The sequence below is a fragment of the Sminthopsis crassicaudata genome, chromosome 4 (genome assembly GCF_048593235.1).
Source record: "Sminthopsis crassicaudata isolate SCR6 chromosome 4, ASM4859323v1, whole genome shotgun sequence".
Taxonomy (NCBI): domain Eukaryota; kingdom Metazoa; phylum Chordata; class Mammalia; order Dasyuromorphia; family Dasyuridae; genus Sminthopsis; species Sminthopsis crassicaudata.
In genome coordinates, this window is record NC_133620.1 from 413,073,797 (window position 1) to 413,095,265 (window position 21,469).

Below are 21,469 nucleotides of genomic sequence, written 5' to 3' on the forward strand. Positions count from 1 at the left end.
AAAATATTTTTATGTCCTAGTTTCTCTTAAGTAAATTTTAGGAAGCAAAATAAATCATTTTTATTTCTTGTTGCCTTAGAGTGTCAGTCTTTGAGGATTACAAAATATTCCTTGAAGGAGTTCCTTAGTGTTCTTCCCCAAAAAGGAAAAGAGCTTTCACTCTCAACTTTTATACCAGTGAAAAGGAAAGAGATTTAAATGGCATGTTTATCAAATCTGCAAAGCTCTTTAGTTTGAATAAAACTCTGAAATTTTAAGACTTTAAATTTGTAATATAGATTCAAATGTATTGTTTGTTCATTTAGATTATAGTCTATGAAAATGTTAGACAATGAACTGTTTATATTTTTCATAAGCTGTGAATGTATTTCTGACATTGATATACCACATTGAATTGTGCCTTCCTTCTTTTTAATATCACTTGAAACAACTGATTCACTTTGATCCATAAGACTAAATGTATTCATGTAAATTTAATATGAGATTTATTTATTCATAATATTATTTATGTGATTCATATCCTTTTTAATTGGTCCATGCATTGCCTCTGAAATAGAAGAATCAAAACTGAAAGCTTAGTAATAGAACAAATAACAATGCCTATGTTTGTAGAAACTTGAATTATGGACAGGGATAGATTGGTACTGAAAAATTCCTCAGCTAAAATACTTAAAAGTGCTCTAGGCCTTCTTCAGCAATTAGATCAAAAGATAAAATTCTTCTTTCATTGAAATTCTGTTGAAGTTTCACCTTCTCCATGAAGATGAATCTCTCCATGAGATTCTTGCTGTTTCTCTTACTACTAGTGCTAACTACTTTACAAATTACCTTTCCTCTCTTAGGTATTTATCTTCTCTGTCTTTATTTATAAATATTGCCTCCTCCATTATAATATAAGCTTCTTGAGGAGACTGCTTCTCCCACTACCATCTTTTTATCAGCAATTAGCATTGAGCCTTAGTCATATTACTAATTCATAAAATAGATTGATGATACTTTGCCATGACTTTTAAGCAGATAAGTCCTCCTGAAAGTGCTCAGGAGCAAGGGGATGTTAACATTTTATGAGTTTAACAAAATTTTCAGCATCTATTCAAAACCTATCAAGGATAAAGCATTAAGTTAGTCCATAGGGATAAAAAATAGATAAAACACAGTTCCGACTCTCAAAAAATTTGCATTTTAGTAGGATTCAGGAAAAGGGAGAACATAATGTATGAAAAAATATAATATGATAGAGAGTGAGGTATGCAGACAAAGAGCTATGGGAATGTCAAGAAAAGGGAAATCTCTTTACCAAGGGAACTAGATGGGAGTGATATGTGTAATGTTTGGCAAGACTTATGGAAGGGACTGCATCTGTTTTGATTCATGGAAACAACAATTTATAAACCTATTGGGTATTGATAGACTGAATCATTCTATTTCCTTATGACTTCAGCTCACCCTGCTTATAAATTCACCCTTCTCTTGCCACTGTATATATGATCTCGTCTTTTATCAGAATGCACTCTCCTTAAGAGGGAGAATGTTGCGCTAATGTGTTTTAGCCCCAGCACTTATAATATCTAGAAGAAAAGCAACAAGTATTTCTTTCATTCATTTTTATGACTTCAAAGAACTGAGAATCTAGTTAAATCCTAGCTTGGTGGATGGGTATTCTTAAAGAGTACATATTAAAATAGTACTCCCTTACAAAATCAGAAAACTTGAAAAAGGTAGTTATAGGAATCTAAATTTAGAGCTGGACAAAAAAGAATCTTGTTCAATTATTTTATCTTTCAGATACTGAAACAGAGCCCTTGATAGTCATAAACTTTGTCCAATGTCACAGTTTGACTTCAAGTTCAGATTTCTATCCACTCCAGAATGACAATGCAGCATGTCATTTAATTAATTCACAAAGATCTCATGAGGCTAAAACAGATCAAATATCTACCTAGCTATCTATCTGTCTCTCTATCTTATCTGCATGTCTATATAATATATGATACATGTATATATATTCTGTTATAAAATCTATAGATATGTTTATATAAATATACCACACATATGTGTCAGTTCATATATATATGTTGTATTTATATCACTAGAAAATGGTATAAATTCCTTCCCACAAAAGCTGGTATGAAGATCTAGAATCGATTATCCTGGAAAAGAGAATATTTACTATTTCCAAGTTACTCTTCTGACATATGAATCAACCATTTTTAACTGTTTAAAGAGCTGTTATCTGGTACTGCAGTTTGCCTTGGTCTACTTAAGCTCAGAGGGTAGAACTACAATCAAAGAGTTAAAGTGGAAGCTGAGACAGTTTTGAATTAATGCAAAGAGAAATATCCCAGCAAAAAAGAGCTGAACAAAAGTGGAACTAGATGCTACAGAAGGAAGTAAACTATTTACAACAGGAAAATAATAAGCAAAATGGAGATGACCACCTCTGAGAGTAGACATAAACAGAAAACCACTTACAGGCAGCATTAAATGATTTGTGAAGTCCCTAACAACTCTAAAATTCTGAGGTAGCATGTTTCTGTTAACAGTAACTGTTGTAGATTCTCCTCCCTAAATAATGAGCTTTAAAAAACTTTATTTACTTCTTCCTCAAACTGAAAACTTAGTTATATTACTGAGGGCATATCAGCTCTCTTTATTTTCCAGATTGCCAAGTATATTTTATTTGTTAGCTGTACATGTATCTATGTCCATATGTATTTATGGTTATCTTCACTCAGGGGAAAAAAAACAACTGGTTTTTAAAATGATAGCATGCAGTATTGTCTTTTCTCCTCAGAGAAATATCTTGGAGATGTTTATGTATTGTCACAAGTGTGCAAAGGGAATTTTCCATGAAAATGGAGCTAATGTTAAAAATTAAATTAAAATATATTAATCTTTGAAAGGGTAAAGATTTATAATTTGCTAAAGATCTAAGAAAAATATGGGGGATATCTTGGTACTAGCAGAAAACAGTACAAAAAGTTTCTTTTTCTAAGTTCGCAATCTTCACAAATCAACCCTTCTCAAATCTACTGATACCATTTACCTCCATGATTTTATCTCAATCATATCTATTATCTATCATCTCCATATCTACCTACCTCTCCTTTTCTCCCTTCTTCTCCCTGTCCTCCTCTCTTTCTTTCTCCCCTTCCCTTTTCCTCTTCCCCTTCTCTTTTCCTCTCCCTCTTTTCCTTTCTCTTTCTCCCCTTTCTCTTTCTCCCCCTTTCTCTCCCTCTCCCTCTCTTTCCCTTTCCCTCTCTCTCCTCCTTAAGATGACAGATATCTTAGACTCCTCCATCCAACTGATTTGTCTCCAACTTCAAAATATTGAGCTTTCAAACTCTCTTTTTTGACTATAGTCTCCTGTTTTTTTCACTCCAATTTACTATAGGTTAATCATGTATAATTCTTCTAAACCTATTTCTACATTCATCATGCTGCACAAGAAAAATCAAGCCACAAGAGGAAAAAAAGAGAAAGAAAAAAACCAAGCAAACAAACAATAACAACAACAAAAGGCAAAAAAGCCTATGCTTTGATGCATATTCAGTTTCTATACTATATTTCTCTCTGTGTATGCAGATGGCTCTTTCTCTCATAAGTCTGTTGACATTGCCTTGGGTCACCACATTGTTGAAAAGAGCCATGTCCATCACAGTTGATCATGACATAATCTTGTTGTTGCTGTATACAATCTAAACTAAACTTATTACATGACAGTTTTATTAATTTTTCATTTCCTTATTATCACCATCTATCATAGCTCTTTAAAAAGCTGGTTATCCTTTTGATGTGGCCTTTTACTTTACTGAAATATTAGAAGGATCTGTCCTGGATCCTTTATCTCACTTCCTCTACCCTTGAAACCATTTTTCTTTACTCATTCATTACTCCTTCTTTCAATTGTAAAAGAGTAGAGACCCTTCTTTATTCCTTCCTTATGCCCTTGAATCTGTATTGGTCTTTTTTTGGACTATCAATAATTTTTTTTCATTCTCTTTGAATCATTTTTGACTCTCCTCTCTCCATCATTTCTGCATCCAGTCATGCACTAAGTCCTGTAACTCTATTTTCACAGTTTCTTGCATCTTTATCCCTTCTTTTTTTGCAAGTACATTTGAATTAGCATATGTAAAATAAAATACTTCACAAATCTTAAAGTACTATATGATAGTATTTGGTTCATACAATCTATATTACTTTCTCTTGAACTATTTTAATAGTCCCTTAATGGTCTTCTAATGGTCACCCCAATTCCAAATCCTTCATTCATCAGTTAATTTTTCATGCAACTTTCAAAATGATTCACCCAATGCACTGATTTTACTCTCACTTCCCCACTTGGAAATCTTTAATAATTTCTTATTACCTCTAGGATAAATCCAAATACTTTAGCTTAGGATTTAAGCTCTATAATCATGTTCTTATCTATCTTTCTTAATTTATTTCATATTATTCTACTCCACTCAAGACATGTGCCAGCCAAACCACTTAATTTTATCCTTTTCTCTCTTCAATCTATAAATGCATGTAAAATGGCTAGAATGCATTCCTCCATAATTCCTCCTTACTCCTATTTTCTTAAACCATTTTCTTGGATTTTACATCTGCTCATTTGAGATCCAAGAGATTGAATACTTATTCAAATTCAGTTTGGCCTATGATTTCCTAGAGTGACTTTAAACTCTGAGATTCAATGATTCTGTATTTTCTTACTTACCTTATATTTTTAATGTTTCCACTTATGCCTGTCCTATATTTCCTAATAGATTAAAACCACCTTGAGGGCTAAAACTATCATTTATCATGTGCTCAGTGCAGTGGCTTGGCCATACTAGCTGTTTAATAAATAGCAAATACATTGAACAACAATTCAAATTATATATCTCCTTATTGAAGAAAAATCTATTTACTTTTTATAACTCATATTTTTACATAGCATTTTAAGGCTTCCAGAGCACCACCAAGTTAAAAAATAGGTAAGATGAAAGGTTTGTCTTTTGAAAGGCTTGGCTATTGATAATTAGAGGTCCTAGGATTCAAACCCAAACCCACTTCTCCTAACTTTAAGTCTAGAATTATTTATATTATACTACCTTGTCTCTAAAAATACTGAAACTATCTATTTATCATCTATCTACTTACCTACCTGCCTACCTACCCACCTACACATTCATCCATTCATTTATCCATTCATCCATCCATCTATCTATCTTTCTATATCTTATCTACATATAGATAAGATCTTATCTACATGCCTTTATAATATATGATTTATGGATGCATTGTTATAAAATTATAAAAATATTATTGTATATAAAACATTATATATATGTATATAATATATCTATATTATATACACATACACACATATATCAGTGACATATATATATGTATATGTGTGTATGTATCCATATATGAATATATTTATTTATATCATTAAAAAGTGGTATAAATTCCTTTCCACAGTACACTATGGAATATGTTTTGAAATATAGTCTTTAGAATAAGATGTCATTATGTCACCAGTTTCATAGGAAATCATGGGGCAGGAAAAAAAATCTTATCCTATATAAAATAATATATTCACTGTATATATTAGGGAAAAGAAAGGAGAAGAATGGAAAGGAGAGGAGAGTGGAGGAGAAGGGAGGAGAAGACAGGGGAGAGGAGGCAAAAGGTAGGGAAGAAAGGAGAGGGGAAGAGAACATATGCAGATGATGCAAACAATTCACAAACACCTCATCATAAGTAACTTAGAAATATATCTTAGTACAATGCTTGGCTTCTCATCATTATTTTCAGTGAAAGTAATGACAGAGGTCATAAGGAGACCGTAAAAATATTCTATATCATTACAATATTGCTAGATTAAAATACAGTGACTGTAGATTCTGACATCTTAGCTAATTATGCTATTTTATCTGTTGGTTTTAATGTTCATTTTTGGGGGATAGATCTGGCACAGCTATTTCTCTTACTTATTCTTTCCCTTGTTAGATTGTTTATTTTCTCTGAGGGGCAGAGTACAGCTTTTTTATTTTATTATGTTGCTGCTAAGTATTTGCCTAATTGCCCTTTAGAGAGCATTAGCAGACAATGCAGTAGAATAACTGGATGGATTCAGGAAAGGAATTTCTGAATAATTATTTTAATTCTGGAAACCTCACTGATGGCTTGTTATCTTTTTACCTTTGCATACTTTCTCACTAGGTTGCTATTTATTTTCAAGACAAGTTTTCAAGCTCACAGCTGGTAATTTGATGTAATTTTTTTCTGTTTTGGAAAATATGCCATTGGGTCTATAGATAAATATTTTTAAATTATGCATGAATTTAAGGGCCTATTAACGTTCTTATTCATTTATTTGAATGAAATTTATAATGTTCTTATCCATGCTCACTGTTTTTAGCTCAGGCACCAATTATTAATGGTGAGCCCTCTTGTACCCTTGAGGACAAAAATATAACATAATAAAACAATCTAAGAAGTAAGGGTTTAAGTGCGAAGCTACAGTGCCACAGGTCATCCAAAAGTTATTTCTATTTTTTAAGTCAGTTGTGTGTTGTTTGAGGAGAAATATGTACTTTTTAAAATTTTATTTTCCAATTAATTTAAATTTGATATAAAAAAGAATTCAATAATACAAGCATGTGGGAATTGGGGAAGTTTGGGCAGAAGATACTGAGAGATGCAAAAGTAGTCTCTGATTGAAATTTTGCCACAATAATATTTTATATAAGTAGAAAACAAAATAATATCTAAATACCAATAACTCACATACACTATATCAATGGCTCGATTACCAAGTGTTTCAATGGAAAGATTGTTGTAATTAGATTTTAAAAACCTTGGCTTTGAGGATTGAAATCCAAAGCTTGACTTTGATCCCTTGTGCCAGTATTACCTTGAATAAGTCATTTAAAGTTCCAGGCCCTCAGTTTACTCAGATGTAATAGACTTTGAACAAATGACTTGCAAGGTTTTTTTTCCAGTCCTATGACTACCAGTTTGATTCCTTGAAATTATACCTGTGTGCATACATACATAATACATACATACATATACATTTTTACTAATGGTTTAGATGTGTGGTGATCTATCACAAATATATCATTTGTAGCAGAATATTGTTATCAAGAAACTTGAAGACAAATTACTTTGGCTAAATGGTCACATAATCTCATCTGACAGGTTTGTCACTACATAGCTAATGTCAATAGAACAATATAGGAAAGTATATTGAAAATCAGTTGTTTTGAATCACTATTTAGTAGTTGTACTAAATCATGTACTTGAACAATTTTTCTTCAACATTTGCAATTTCATTTTTTATATTGTTTACCTCACTTTACTTCTATCAGCACCATCCCTTCAGTCACTTATCTCTCCTCCAAAAGTGAATGGCATGTAAATAAATTCATGAATAGAAACCTCATTTGTTATTTACTGAGACTATACAAGAAATAAATAATTGCAATCTCCTCGAGAATTAATAATTATGTTCTCACATAAATGTTTTCTAATGAGAAATCTTATTGACATCTTATTGTGGTGTTCATTAGAAATCTACTTATTTTCTGTCTATATATAGGTTTTCAGCATGATTTCTCTATGTGTTTAGTCTTATAAGAAGGAGCAGCATTATTAAGAATAGGGGAGGAATAGTTCATCATTACTTCTGAATTTAAAAAAGAAAGATAATCATGATCAGAGCATAACTTTATTAATTACCATTGGGAATCTTTTTGTTTATTTTTTGGAATCTGGCTTCTAGTTCTGTTAGGCCTTTGTAGGCATATGTAGGTAATCATCAAAATTAGCATAAACATACAAGGGAGTAGGTATTTTGTTTAAGGCTTGATTGAGGCCACAATATGGGCTCGTGCAGATCACTAATATCACTGACTGTTATTTTTGTTCGATCTTTGTTCTTGAAGACCATGACTTTCTCCTCTGGAACTATCCTGGTCCAGTGACCAGATATAGATCAGGATGATAGAAGATGGCATTAAGAAACTTGGATCTTTTTAAGCTAAGATCTTTAACAGGTCCCAATTTGACTGATGCAACCACCTAAGGCTTTCAGTGATTATGTCTGGATAAGAAAGAAATGAAGTAAGGAATGAATTTTTCTACCTAGTTGAGGGGAAAAGAAGGAATCAATCTGGATGAGGAAAACATTTTTGGGGGGGCCAAAACAACAGTTCCTTTTTACATTCACTTAAAAACAATCAAAGTTAAACAAAGACCAAGTGGGCTTGGCCAAGGACTTGAGCTAGTTTTTTTTGTTTTTTTTAAATTAAGGATCATGTCTTAAACTAAATCACTGGGACCCTCATTGAATACCAATGATAGGTGAATTTATGAAGGCAGAATTCCAGTCAAGAATAAGTAATAGTTAAAGAAAGAAAGGATATTCTGTTCCATTGGGTCAAAGATTATTCAGAGACACTCTAATATCATGGTTAGATCTTGGTGAGTCCAATTACCAATAGATCCTACGAGCAGTGTTTTTAAAACCAAGGTTTATTTGTTGATGAGATAGATATGATCTATAGAAATTTTCAATGTTTAATGAGACCTCATCCCTTTTATGTAGAACTTAAATTGGTCTTATACTTATTATTGAATTATTAGTGACCTAGGTCACCCACATACTGAATGGGAAACCCAATAATGACAGGGGTTTTGGAAGTTTCTCTATACTTTTAAGTAGGAAGGACACTGCCTTCTCTTTTACTTCATTGTATGGTTACATCTTTCACAATTTTTGAAAAGTTTTTACCATAATCTTTTTCCCTTGGAATTTCTCTGGTTATTACCATTTAAATTTGTGCTATTCAAGAGCTATGAATAAAGTCCCTAATATGATAAAATGAAAATTTTGAGTGCTCAATGAAAGAATGTGGAGTAACATGATGTATTAGTTATTCCATGACAAAAATATTTCTAAATTTTATCAACTTCATGTGAATCCAAATATTCCTTTGGAATATGGCAAAACAAATCATTATCATTACATTCTTTCTACTACCTTTCCTTTTGGTACTGGTTAAAGATTGAATTTTCTGCTCTTTTATACAAACTCAGTATCAAACTCATTTTATGGAAGCAAAACAACTATAAATACATATGAACACATCACCATGCTCTTAAAAGCACCTTCCTTTTAAGTTATGAAGTGCAAAACAAAAATCTATGGACACTAAAAGGCCTGTGCTAAATTAAGCAGTCATGGTTCCATTTTAAGATGGGAAAGCAAAATAAATGCAATGACAAAAAATGACAGCTGTCAGTGGTTTTCAATTCACAAGAAAAGCAAACTAGCAAGTATGGCTGGCTATGCAGCTGGAAGCACTTTCATCAGCATTCAGGTTCTTGAAGTCCCCACCCACTGCATCAGCTCACGTCCTCAGGCTGGTTTATGTGGATATATTTCTGGATGGCAGCAGTGTCAGTCCAAAGAATACTAGATGGGAGGAATTAAGAAATATTTTTCAGCTAAAAGGTCATAAGACCCAAAAGTACATCACATATCTGGTCTACTTTCACTATTATACTATACTTCTAAACTTAAAACCCATTCTTGTCTCATTTGAAAAAGAAAACAAAATATTTAAAAAAATAGTTTGCTTATCCATAATACTCTAAAATTCTACAGAATTTGAACATAATCTCAATAAAATGGATATTCAAAGTTTCAAAGTCTATAGTTATATAACTGATTTTCAAAGATAGAAAGTTAGGGTTTTTTCCCTTCATTTTGTGGAAAACAAAAAAGGGCCAAATATTAGTACAAACTAAACATAGAAGTATTCTATACATCTTATAGTAGTTATTTTACTTTTAATCTCTAGTAGGCATTTACATTGGAGAAAAAATGGAGGAAATAGAATTAAGAAATAACTTTCATATTTTCCTTTCTATGAATTTGTTTATAGCAAAACTATATTTGTTTTCACAGACATTTGGAGGAGAAATATTTATTTTCCCTAGTCTGAGCAACAGAAGTGAGTTTTTCTTGGGATTTTTTTTTTTTGTTTCCTTGATGGCAAATTGCACCAAAAGACATAGAGATATGTATGTGTGGGAGAAGGATTTTTTTTGTATAATTTTAATTGATCACATTTCCATTCATCCAATCAAGAGAAATTTACTAAGCATCAGGTATAAGAACTTCACTTACTGAGGATAAGTTGATAAAATATGATTAAATTCAAGGTAGTTATGTTTTTGTTTTTGTTTTTGTTTTTGGCAGAAGCCCTGGATACACTATGACTGTTTTGGTCCTATATTTAAAAATGTTTTTCCATTTTTCTTAAAACCCCAACTTTTCAACTTAGAATGGGAAGCTGGATTCATGAATTGCAGTGAGAAAAAGACAATGATATCAGAATGAGGTCATTAATGATGAAAAAAGCCAGCAAAAATATATGTGGTGTCCAATTTGTATGTAATTTCCCAATTTCTCCCATAATTTTCAATCCATTGGGGGAGTGAGAGAGAGATAGAAGACAATTTTTAAAAAACTCATTGACATGAGATAAAAGTATTGTCTAAAATAGAATCAGCACTAAGGAGCATATTATTAAGCATAAATGGATTTAACAATGTCCAGAAAAAAGAGCTTCATACAAGCTCCCCTCAGAACTTCTAAGACTTGACACTCTTTTTATCTGAAAGCTGTTGTGTGTGTGTAGCTTTAATCTCTCCCGCTGCAATGAAAGCTAATTTCCTCCTGTTATTTCTTTGAGGGCAAAGGGCCCCAAGAGTGTAAGTGAAGTGATAGAATAACTAGTTCTACAACTACTACTGTGTAGTGTAGACGCTGCTATAAAATGAAAGCTATTCCACTTGCTCCATAGCACTTAAAGACTGGAGACAGAGTCCTTTTGGAAAATAAAAAAGTCTTGTTTTCCGGAGGAATGATATCATGAGTCTGTCTCCCCATGATTGATTAGGTCAATTGCCTTTCTTTCCAAAGCTTTTAGAAACACAAAGGGAAAACTAAAAGAAGTTATAAGTCATCATTATGATGCCAGTGGACTATGACACATAAAACAATTGATTCTGACTTTCAATGTGTTCTATTAATATTTCCTCATGTATTTCCTATTGCATTACCATGCTTGTACTTCCTTAATCATCACTGATGTTTTCAAGATTGCTTCATCACAACATGTACTCATGGCTGCAGGTTTCATCTCTTGGAGATTGAGATCATGTATCAGGAACACCTTTTGAGCTTTGGTGACCTTAAAATCTAGTGTGAAATTGAATCCCAATTACAGAAAAATACCCAGGCTGTAACTGTATTTCTCAGACTACTTAATGGCTGCTCTTGTACTTGAAATGACTTACAGGAGACAGTTTAGCAGGGAGTCTTTTCTAAGGAACTTATTGAAGTACATTTGAAGTTTATTATTCTCTTAAAAATCATAGGAAATCTTGGGAAGAGGAATATGTTAGTTTCATGTATGGTGACCTTTTCGATACCTCTTTGTGTATGTGTGTATGTGCTTCAAACGGATGAGCAAAGGGATTTTCTCCTGCTTATAGGAAGCATCAGATCAATTTCTTTATCATTTTGACTTTAGAGATATGAAAATCTGCTTCCTATTTAGCATTATCTCCAACATATTCATGACATTCATGGTAATGCTCAATGATTTCATGCATAGCTTATAAAACAAATAGCCAGCATACTCACTTTCCATGACAGTTTTATTCCAAAATCTGAACTAGCTGAAAAAAAAAAATAGTAATAACACCTTGAAGCTGTTCAACCTTTAGAAAATTAACACTAGCATTACCATAGAGTTAAAGTGGTATTTGGAGGAAAGAATCTAGCATTAGTGCCACACTAATTGCTCAGGAGTCTATCTTCCTATTATATTCAATATATCACTATCCACTAAGAAAATTATTTGAATTTTGACTTTATGTTATCTGTCAATAGAAAAATATCCCAGAAACTGAGGAATCTGTGCCTAGGGATGAAATTTTAGTAACAAAATATAATTTAATAACAAAATAAGGTTTTTAAATTTTCAAAGTACTTTTGCCTCTCATATCTGTTCATTTTTTTCTAATATAATTTGGTATATTTGCTGTTGATCATCTCCCTTCCTTAATATTAAGTGCTAAATGAATATATTATATTCAAACTTGCCGTGAAAAATTTTTTTTCTTATTTATTTCTTTATGTGTCTTGGGCCACCTGATGGTTTATCTACTTGTTCCCTCTCTTGCAGAACTGCTGGAATATTCAGAGGAAGCTAAAGTTTTTCTGCAATCAAATGATCCTATCAAGAGACACAAAAGAATTTCCAGGGAGAAATAAAACATAGTGATTTAAATCTAGTATCATTTCTGTAACCCTTAAGTAAAACTGCTAAAATGTTTCATTTGATATTCTCTCTGGCAAGAAAGATGACCCTATAGTAGAAATGAGCCATAGGGAAGAAAAAGTACCTGCCATAAGCATTCTTTTGGCAATATTTTAAGATCACATGACCAGTACCACTCTAGCAATATAATATGTGAAAAAAAAAAAAAAAAAAACTCAGCTTATTTGGGTTTGATCTAGTTAGACTGAATGGACTGTTCTTTTATTAATCAGCTATCTTAGTATTATATAGACATAATTTCATATCACTGAGGAATTGAGGTGAGTGGATCTGAGTCATTAAATACATTTTAGGTGTTGTTTAAACTTTGTGATGTGAATCTCTTCTGACAGTATGACCTGTAGGTCCAATATACCAAAATAAAGAGTCAATAATTAATACTTAATTCATTGAGAAGTATAAGTAGCAGGAATACATTTCTAATTGACAATATATATATTTTCTGACTACACATATCCAATCATGTTACACAGGACTATACGTTCTTGCCATTCTCCATTAACAATCAAGACTTTAAGGGCATATAATATTATCCATTAAGAATTTTAAAATACATGTAAACCAATCATATTAATTTCATATTATTAGTTATATTCCTTAGTTAATACATGAGTTCTATTCTAAATGCTTTTGAAGTTGTAAAATCAAAAGTCACAGAATAGACTCTGGTTGTAATAATAATAATAATAATATGACATTGGTTTCTTTAGAGACAAAATCATAAAAACATTCAGAAAACAAATGTTTAATATTAAATAAAGAAAAATGTTTTATTTCTAAAGTAGAATATGGTTGGACTATTTCCTATTTTTGAGCAACCCAATGGGACATTTCTATTTTCAAATAGTCTTGTGTATATTTTCATCTTGAAATTATGTTCCTTGTAAGAATAATGCAGTAAATTAATATATGGGTACACTAATTTCCAAAGAGAAAGACTTATTTTGTAGTGTATCTGGCTTTCAGGCCTTTTCAGTTACCCACTACCCAGATGATTAACTTATTTAGTAGTATGTCTTCTCATCCCATTATTTGAGTTCTTAGCAAATAAAACGTAGCAGCATTAGGCACATCCATTCCAGAGACCATACTGAAAGTTGGATCAAAGGTCCAATCTTAAGAAATGCAAAAATGACCAAGTTAGTTCCAGATTTTTCTCAGTAATTCAGATACATTTAAGATTAATAAGAAAGGACCTGGAGCCACACTTCTAAGATATACCTTCACTTTACCTATACTGGTTTTATTTCTTTGAGATGAAATAATATGGATTCTGAGGGGACGAAAAAATGTCATTAACTAGATTAGATAACCATCTGCAGAGCAGTTACAATAACCTGGAATATCCCATCATTGATATTTGGATGTGATGTGAAATTTCTATCTGCCTCGGTTTCCACACCTATAATATGGAGATAATAATAATATCTATATCATAGGATTGCTTTAGGGATCAAGATAATATTTATAAAGTGATCCCTACAGTACCTGAGACATAGTAGATGTGACATAACTTTTAAGAATGTGATTCAAATTATATTTCTTAAAAGATACACACACACCCACATCCACACACACACACCCACACCCACAAACACACACCCACCCCCACACACAATATCCAGAGTTTGAGCACTTGGCTTAATCTACTTAAAATTAGCATTAAAATATATCTGCTAAGACTAAAAGAAAAAGGATTTTTTTCTAGGTCCTTAAGTGGGTGTGAAAATAGAAATTAAGAAATAATTATAAAATTCTACTGAAAAGCATTCTTGTAACTATTGGAAAGTTGCAATAAAGGAATATAATTGTGAGAACAGAACTTTTTCCATGTGTATTTGAGTATTTGTATATATGGATTATTTATAGGAAAGCCTTTTATCCTATTCTATAAATGGAGGCTAATGTATTTTGAGAATATTAACAAATCAGAAGCAAAAGCTCCTAAAGGACCGAGGATCTATCTGACCAATCTCTGCCTTCTTCCATTACTAGAACTCCTATTTCTACTATTTAACCACAATTGAAAATATCTTTTGCCTCTGTTTACCCACCAATTCTCATGATATAGAAGAGAGAGGGAAAGAGAAAAGGAATATGTGCCAGACATTATGCTAAGAACTTTTCAGATATTGTCTCATTTGATTTTCGCAATAATTCTATGAGGTAGGGGCCAATCATTTTATGGTTGAATAAACTGAGAGAAGTGATTTGCCCAAGGTCACCTAATCACTGAGTATCTGAGATGGGATGTGGATTTGAATTTAGATCTTCTAAATTCTAGGCTCAGTGCCACCTAGCTGCCTCATTAGTAATAATTCCTGAGCAATAGGAGTGTCTTAGAGAAGAATTTGCTGTAGAGGCAACTTGTACCTCTTATTCCATCTATGCATCTCAAAAATACTATCCAATGGAAAAAGCCATCCACATTTACAGAGAGTGAATGTGGGTCAAAGCACAATATTTTTACCTTTGTTGTTTCTCATGTTTTTTTTTTTTCTTTTTTGATCTGACTTTTCTTGTACAACATGTCAAATGTGGAAATATGTTTAGAAGAATTGCACATGTTTAACCTATATTGGATTACTTGCTGAATAAAGAAGGGAGGGAGGGAAGAAAGGAGGGGGAAATTTTTGGAACAAAAGGTTTTGTGAGGGTGAATGTTGAAAACTACCTTTGCGTGTATTTTGAAAAATAAAATAAACTTTTATTAAAAAAATAAATAAATCAAGATGTTTTTCATAAAAAAACCCCAAAAAACAAAACAAAACAAACAAACAAAACAAAAAAAAAAAAAATCCAAGTCAGCAAGATAATGTCCTCTGTGGAAAGTGGGCTAAGTGTAGAATTAGCATGCCTGCCATTCTCTTATTTGGGCTTCATTATATGTCCTCTTTGGAGAAAATAGAATTATAAACTACATTTAAGAGATTACATGGGTCAATTGTTTCAATTTTAATACCTGAACCCAAAGGTCAAGTCCAAATAGTGGCCTAGAAGATTCCCAGACTTTTCTTTTTTAAACAAAATATAAAAGCTATCTAACCGTGTTAGGGAAGAAGGCTAATTATGCTACAATTAATTCCTTTTTTGATATGGAGTTTAATTGGACACAGTGATATAAACTAAATCAGAAGAGAAAGTAATATAGGGTTAGGATTGTTTTGTGTTTCTACAAAGGAGAAAGTTTCATCTATGACTAAATAATCACCTTATGAGAAATGAGCTTTTGATCATCACATGAGAATTGATTACAGGCCCTTACACAAGCACTATGCAGAGCTGCTATCATGATGAATTTCCATGCAGAATACAAATTTTATTTTTCCATAGAAATATAGTAACTTTCATCCCATGTGGCTATTACATTATTAATTGATGTTTAGAAACTAAATCAGTAGTTTTCATTCAGATAATGTCTGTTTTAGGAAGCTACTCACAGTTAACAGGAGTTAGAACAAAACTGGGTTTTCATATTGATTGATGTATATTAATAGTTTACCAAGATAAGCAAACATACTAAAGACTCAGCTCCTGAATAAATCATTTCTAAAATTGTAGGGAACTCAAGCTTAATTGATGGGATCTGGTGTCCAACAAGTGACTTGTGATTTGAATTTTATTTGCAATTCAAATATATTAGTTTTATGAGAAACAACAGCTGAATAATAATACATTTACCTTTCTCTACTTTGCTATCCAACAAACTGAATGAAGAAACATAGCTCTGATGTCTCATTGGAAGGAAAAAAAAATCTCTTTTTCATAATTTTAAAAGAATTCTCTTTATCTGTCTTCCCTATTAACTATAAAGTTTTTTAAATAACAAGACAAATGCAAAGCACTTGAAATGCTGATCATTAAAGAAACAAAAGTATGTGGGGAAATGCCTGGTTTATTTTTCAGTCAATATGCCATTGCTGATTAAAGGAAAATATGAGTTTCCATTGTGAACTACAGAAGATGACTTCAAAGTCTCTTCTCAGTAGCAGGCTGGCCATATAATCCATGAAAATGAGAACACTGCATAAAAATGCAATGAATTGAAATAGTCATTTTTCAATGCTATGTAAATATTATAGACATTTTTAATTCAAAGATAAATAGGATCATCAAGTGGTGACAATTTTACATTTACTAAAAATCAATGGTACAGCTCTAAAATGTAATTTTTCTAAACCATTGAGCTAAAATGTTTCTTTTACAATGGGGAGATTCTTTTAAGGATCTCAGAAAAGAAAGATTTAACTTCTTTTCATTTTCTTAGTATGAGAGGAATATAAATGTGCAATGCATTGAATTAATCTCATTTATATGTATATATGCTTATATATGTACACGAATGTACATGTACACATGGGTATATAGATGTATACATTTATGTACATATATTTATCAAGAGTGCTTTATATATACATGTTCCTTGCTCCCTTTAGAAAGTAGAATGATACTGTCATCATTACGGCTTGGCTATAGGTCACTTGTCATCTTCAGAAAGACTGGTCAGGAGTTTCCTGAGTAACACAAACTGAGGATTATTTCATGTGGAGTTGCAGTTACTCAGTATGCATTCTAGTCTTTGGTCTCTCACAGGGAAAGATTTAATAATGTATGAGAGCCTTCTTTGTAACAAGCAACTCTTTTTTTTTATGTTTGTTGTGATTTTGTCATTTTTCCAGGAAATCTCTATAGTTAAAGGTTTACAAATCATGTCAAGAATTTCATCAATGCCCTATAATTGATCTCTCTATTTTTTGTCAAGAGGTGTGATTTCACTGCAGGCTTAGTGGCATTTAATCCAAACAATCCAAACTGAATTTCAGGACCAACAGCATATTGATGAGATATGAAAGAACATGCAGCTCCATGGCCCCAGACAAGACCAGGTTGAACATCTTTTCTCTCCACCCCCCACTCTTCTCATTAAAGATTGATCTGAAGAATTTTTGTGGGACTCATATTTGATGGCACTAGTTACTTTAGTTCCCTGAGTAGCAATAAAAAGACCACTCAATAAAAACACAATCTTTCTCTTCCTTCATGCACAGTGAGTCCTACCACCCCCTCCTCTTCTTTCTCTCTCTCCCCCCCATCCCCGCCTTTAGAAAATAGAACACATCTGTAAAGCTTCCCTCAAAACCAAAGAGAATAGTGGGAAGAAGACATGATTTCTAATGAACACTCTATAGTAAATCAGTGTAGAGCCAGACTGATTTCCCAATCCACAATGTTTTTTGGGAAAAAAAATTTTTTTTGATAAGGAAGAGGCTCCTTAAATTTATCTTTCAGTAATAACATATTATATATTATATATAATATAGTTTATAGCAGTTTGCAAGTAATTTTATATTCATTTTCTGCTCATGAAATGCTTTGAGATAAGTACTGTAGGTAATGACATCCACATATAGATGAAGAGAATGAGATTCAGAGAAATCTAGAGACTTGTGATGGCACAGTTAATAAGCATTAGATGTAAGATTCAGATTCAGGTCGTTCCTGACTCCAAGTCTGTTTGACTTTTCTATAAGATTAAATGTTGTTCTTCCTCTGCCATTTATTTTTTAAACATTTCCTGAAATGCTCCAATATTCTTGACTTATGCAGGTTTGACATACATATATATTTTATATTGTCTACACAATTAATTATTCCGCATTGATCTTCTTCCATCGGGTTCCCTATAAGTTTACTGGGAAATAACTATGTTTGTGCCATAAGATTATAGTTATGGCTCTAACTCTGAATCTGAACTCAGGGATCATCTAATCCAATCCTTTCATTTCATATATTTGGAAAGTTAAGCCCAGAAAGGTTAAATGAGTTGCTCATGATCACATAAGTAATAAGTTTCACAGGTGACCTAAATCCTCTGACTATAAAACTGGGTCCCCTTCTGCTTTATCATGATGGCTCATGGTCTCAGAAACATAATAGAAAACAGCACAAATATCCCAAAGCAATTGGCAATCTCATTTATAAGAATAAGAAAAAATAGACTACATTTCTGGAAATTTTTTTAGTAAAACAAAACTGAAATTCTTAAACTTGCCATGAGCTTGCCATACCTAGTTAGGAATATACTCTTGTCTTTATGAAAGGCGGAGGGAGGGGGGAAGGGAGCGGGGAGGAAGGAGAGGGAGAGAGGGAGGGGAAAGGAAGAGAGGTAGAGAGAGAGGAGACAGAGAGACACACATTGTGGGGGCACAAAGAGAGGCAGAGATAGACAAAGACAGAGAGCGACAGAGAAACAGAAGCAGAGATAGAAAGAAAGAGGAGAGACAGAGACAGAGAGAAACAGATGAGAAAAGACAGAGAGAGAGAGATCTATTGTCTATCTATATAAAATAAAGCTAGGCCTTCCTCCTTACTTTAAATTCTAATTTGAAAACCTATAGGAAGACTTATTGTTAGATCTTAAGAGACTCTCCATTAAACATCATCCAGGGGACAGAGATTTATTTGGTAATGCAAAAATGCTTCAAATTTTCTTATAGATTATAAACTAGCCTATTACCAAGATTGTTAATTTGGGGGGTTCTGTAAAACCAAAGTCATTAAAACATATTTTCCTGATTATATTTTTGATATGGGTTTATCCAAAGCAAAAGGAAAGTTGAAAAAAAGCTCAACCAAATTGTAATTTTGCAAAGCTATAGAGAAATAAAAAATTGTTGTGATTACATTATACTCTAAATTTCTTTTTTGTATCATTTTATAATAAAAATTTTCATAAAGTATATTTCTTAAGTTTTATTCTATAAACACTGTAATGAGATATTACATTTAAGTTTATGATTTAATATTTATTATCAAGTGAAAGAAATAACTGGATTAGAAAGACTAATAAAAATATTTGCATTATACAAAGATATCACATAAAGCTTATTAAGAAGAGACCTAGTGGTTAGAGTATAGGATTATGAGTGAGGAAAATATAGATTCAAATCTTGTCTCTGACACCTCCCTCTTTCTATAAGTTATTTTACTTCTCATCTTCAAGCAACTTCCTAGGTCTGAATATAGACAAGTAGAGATTTGCATTGGCAAAGAGACTTCTAAGATCGGATATTTCGATATGTTAATAATATCACAAGTCCTCTTCTTTTTATAGTCCATTAGAAAATAGCATTTCATACTTTACCAGAGGACCTGACAGCTGAAAGGAATGTCATATGCTATGTAGTGTAATCTCTTATTTTACAGATAAGGAAATTAAGGCACAGAGATATTAAGTGACTTACCTAATAGGTAAGTGATAGATAAACATCATAGGCAAAATTTGAACTCAGGTAAATTAGCTCCCAAGCCAGGTCTCTGTGAGTTGTATCAAACTCTTGGTAGGTTGTACAAGTATATGGTATCTCTTTTAGAAAGGGAGAGACTTTGAAACAGTGAAGCACCGAACTAGAAATACCTCCAACATCTGCTTATTTTAGAACATTTTAATCCTGTTTCCTGTAGGCATGCTCTGCATTTTTCAATAATGTGTATAAGCTACCTTTATGAAGCTATTAGCGGGCACAGTGAAAAGCTAAAATCTCTAAGTGAAGACAAGGTCTACATCTTCAGTATATAATGTGAGCACTTTTATGGATTTTAATTATTGTAGAATTGCAGTTGATATCTATTATGTTTGATTTATTCACTCTCACATATTCCATGCTTGCCCTGGCGGTAGGAAGTATGTTCAGTCACTGTATTATGAACCCCCTAATGAAACTTGGCATCAGTAGTTTCCTCATCAGTAAAATGAGGAGGTTGGGCTAGACAATCTCTAAGGTCCCTTCCAGTGTTTATATTCTGTGCCTCTAATTGTTCTTGGGTCTTTTACCCTCAGTCCACACTAGTACCATTATATTGACAAAAACAGGCTTGGGATTTTGAATTTCCCTGATAATCTTTCATTCATGAAAAGGTTAATTGCTGAAAATGTATTGATAAGAGCCCTGTTTGGAACTTTCATTCCATTGAAATAATATATCAGTGGGTTCTTGAATTATTCCACACAATTCTTGGTAACATACAATACTGGGATTTAGTAATCATCATGCATACAGCTCAAATAAACATCTCCCAGTTAACTGCCACTAGTGGGGGTTCCAATGAACAACAACCAAATTAGTAGGTTTGTCGGAAGGGTGGGCTCTGGGAACTCCAAGTCGATGTAGTCTGAGCAAAAGATGAAAAGAATGATAGGGAGGGTAGCGAGATATAAAAAGGAAGTGGAAGAGTTTCTTTCCTATGAAAGCGATAAGGGCTGAGATATGGAATTTAAAAAGTGGGAAGAGATAGGGTGATATTGGTGGAGGAGAGGAAAGAGATGTGACAGAGATGCTGCAGCAATGAGACATGACTCATCTGCTTTTCTTTCTCTTCTTCATGACAGTATGAATCAATAAGACTAATTCTAGGACACAGGGAGGGTCAGTAAGCATTCCATGGAAGAAGCAGAGGTAAGATTTATCCCTTCATTATCCTCCTTGTTCTTCCTCACACTCTTAGGATCTGTGAGTGTACAGATCTTACACTGGCCAGCACTGAGGTGAGGGGCAAGAAGCATCAAAAGAAGAGATCAAGGAAGGAAAAACTTTGTAGGCTTTCTTCTTCTAAACCTCCCCCACCAAGCCACATGTAGAGAAATGGGGTGCATAAATATCACATATATAGGACAGGTGTGGTCTATACAGAATAATGTCTACATTTATCTACTTTAGGGGAGTAATTAATATAATTAGGGACTTAAGCATAATTGTATGAGACTCTCTTCAGTATTGAAGATTAATTATTTTGTTTCAGACTATATGAGAGAGGGGTAGAATTGGAAAGTGTTTTAGCGAGTCAGTAAAACTAGCATTTATTTAGCATTTATATATTAAGCACTGTGATAAAGAGTAGGGATATTCTTTGTCCCTGTTCTGTAAAAGGACCATCAGGGTGCTAATGTCATGATATGCTAGTGAATTGGATTTGAATGAGGGAGCTATGTGCAAAGTCACTTGCCTCACTTTATTCTCCACAGCCATCTGGGTCCAGTGGCCAGATATAGGTCT

At 32.7% G+C, this 21,469-nt stretch overlaps 1 long non-coding RNA gene across 9 annotated transcripts in view; it reads right to left on the reverse strand.

Moving 5' to 3' along the window:
• The window catches only part of LOC141539678 (uncharacterized), a 177,573-nt gene that overhangs the window by 92,668 nt on the left and 63,436 nt on the right, over positions 1–21,469 (reverse strand). For 2 of the 9 annotated variants that reach the window (XR_012481371.1, XR_012481373.1), the window contains one exon: positions 8,352–9,475. The exons of the other annotated variants lie outside the window; for them this stretch is intronic. This is a non-coding gene — a long non-coding RNA (uncharacterized LOC141539678). Of the gene's footprint in view, positions 1–8,351; positions 9,476–21,469 lie in introns of those variants that run through there. 9 annotated transcript variants of the gene reach the window in all.